General features: G+C 36.3%; 1 long non-coding RNA gene across 1 annotated transcript in view; it reads right to left on the bottom strand.

The window, feature by feature from the left end:
- Positions 1-2,216: 2,216 nt before the first annotated feature.
- The window catches only part of LOC106941108 (uncharacterized), a 9,253-nt gene continuing 8,802 nt past the window's right edge, over positions 2,217-2,667 (bottom strand). The window contains exon 3 of the long non-coding RNA XR_001423268.1: positions 2,217-2,665. This is a non-coding gene — a long non-coding RNA (uncharacterized LOC106941108). The remainder of the gene's footprint in view (positions 2,666-2,667) is intronic.

A 2,667-nucleotide genomic window follows, 5' to 3' on the forward strand; every position in this document is an offset into this window, starting at 1 on the left:
TCACAAAGCCAAAACTAAATTGAAACTTTCTCTCCAAACACTTCGTTAACCGCTGTTAAAATCGAGAATCAATACCTTTTGAAACTTGATAACACAATTTCACGGCAGCAGTCACAGCCATTTGTGCAATGTTTACTGAGCTGGGCCGCAATTGTTTTCTCTGTTCCAGTTGAGCATTAGTCAATATTAACACTCCTATAAACATTTGCATCCAAAGCTATTTATTCCCTAGCTATTGATTGTTCAAAACGGTTCACGGCTTAAACTGGGTGGTGTTTTCTTTTTCTTTTTTTCTTTTGCTAAACTATCAAGTTATTCGACTCATCAAACATTCTCTTTGAACTATGCAGATAGTTTAAACTATTTTAGATCCTGTCAAATGAGAACAATAAAAGATGTTTAATAAGACCCTTCACCTTACAGTACCATGCTTTTTTATTCTTTAACATGATCATAGTTCAGTTTAATACTTATTAAATGCTTTTCATGTTCAGATTATTGCAGCAGTTGGTGAAGCATTACAACGACAAATGCATATCTCCAATTAGAGGAGTGTAAACAGAACAAAAACATATCCATTAAACTTAAGGCAGCTCTGTTCAGTTTGTTTATGTTACCACTTGGATTCAAAGTAATTTACTGATCAGCAGCAACGCTTACTTCCACAGGAACACAAGGGGGAGTTTTTCATATCGGCAGTGTCTTATTTAAAGCAAGGTTTTTGCTTCCTTGAAAGAGGTAAGCTTTACCAAAAGGGATAGCTCAGGACTTTTCTGTTAAAAGATCATAAGCGGTTAATATCTTTCCCACAGTAGAGAACTCCATTGGTGTCTTCATTTGGTTAAAAATACCAATCAATCAAACCCAGGCTCTGAAGAAATGGCTTCAGAGTCTGGCTCGTCACAAATGGTTTTTTGTTGTTTCTTTTTTCACAGTAGCAAGTATTTAAGAGAGCTGATACTACAATCAGTTCTTAACTGTTTTTATTTTTTCACAAGCAGTGAGTCAACGCAGAGCTACATCATTGCAACACTGTAAAATGTCTGGTTCTGCCGCGTTAACAGAGACAATTTAACTACACAACTATGTATCTACATTTTCCTGCAACTAGATTACCTAATATCACCATCATAATTTATTGGTGCGGTTTTAACAAGCAGAGTTTAAGACTGGGAACATCTGTCTTTGTACTGCTATTCCAACTTTTTGGTCATTTTGAGGCTCTGTGTTTTGAATTGCACAGATTAGACATGAAACTAACTGTGAAGTTTGAAATTATTTTTATGTTTAAATTGGTTGCAAGCTTCTACTGGCTCAGCCACAGCTCTCTAGGTGAAAGCAGCTCTTTCCTGTGGTTCAGTTCAAAGTTGAATAACAGGTTTATCTGTGCCAGAGCCAGAACATGCAGCAATGGGGACAGAGACAAACGGTGAGGAAAGACGCACTAGTATTAGTGTAACCTTGAAACCTGTTTCGGGTAAAAACCCTTAGAGGACCCATAAGTAAATTAATGTTCTTAAAGTAACATCAAGTCCATGGCAGTTTATCTGTACAGTGTTTCATGAACGCATAAACTGTCCTTATATTTGCATTGGACAATAGCAGCTCATGATAAGATAATAGACAATCCCCTTTCTTTGTAAAACAAAATGGAGCTTTCCAACCATTTACAGTCAGAGTAACTCCCTTATAGAATAGTAATGCATTGTTAAAAACCTATAAAAATAGTGTGAATTAACTTAATTACTCTGACCAGAAATACTTTTCACGCAGGACGATCAGTTGCAATGCCCTTCCATTTTTAGTTGTAAACAGTCGTTGTCTTCTGTGTGGACGACTGCCCAGTAAAAAAAAAAAAAAAAAAAAAAAAAAAGTTACAGGGTTTTAAAGGTTCATAAAAGTTGTTTTAAGATTATAGCAGTACACTTTGGTCTTGGCCGTTCTTTGACAAACCATTAGTCTCCGGAATGAGCTAATAATACAGATTCCTGCTAAATTAAGACATTATGAGTACTTTTGACCTTTTAATAGAACCTCACTTCAAAATTCTTTAGCTATGTCTTTAACTCTACTGAATCTATCAGTATCAAAGCGGCAAGTTAGAAAGATGGACAGAATCAGAGAAATAGAGCAAAAAAAAAAAAAAAAAAAAAAAAAAAAAAAAAAACGAGCACAGGAGCAATTGCGCGCCCACCTTCTGCTCCTACTGTTACTTGTTTAAGCGACCCCTTAATGAGGTTCAAAATGACAGGCACGCAGACCCCATGTTGTCGCAAGGGATGTTTTTCTGGTATTAAAAATAGATGACGGAAGGCTTAGTGGGGGCGCCTCGGAAGTGTAAAATTTTACTGTGGGGGACTTTAAAGCACCAATGACCTTGCAGTTCAAGAGAGCTGGCAAGTGAAGGAGACGGAGAAGAATTATATGCAGAGAGGCTTACACACACAAACGCATACAGGTTTAAAAAGATAGTCAATAAAATGTGATTAGTGCCTAACAAAACACTTTTAGACAAAAGAACCTAAAAACTCATTCAACACTACAGGCCAAAAAAACTATTCAATTCATTGACAAACATGCTGTCTAGCACCATTCAGCCTCAGAGGCATGCACTGTTTTGGGTTTGCTTTGTTTTTATTTTGTGACTGTTTTTTTTTTTTTTTTCCT

Source organism: Poecilia latipinna, unplaced genomic scaffold, assembly GCF_001443285.1.
Source record: "Poecilia latipinna isolate Pla-1442-1.1 unplaced genomic scaffold, P_latipinna-1.0 Scaffold91, whole genome shotgun sequence".
Taxonomy (NCBI): Eukaryota; Metazoa; Chordata; class Actinopteri; order Cyprinodontiformes; family Poeciliidae; genus Poecilia; species Poecilia latipinna.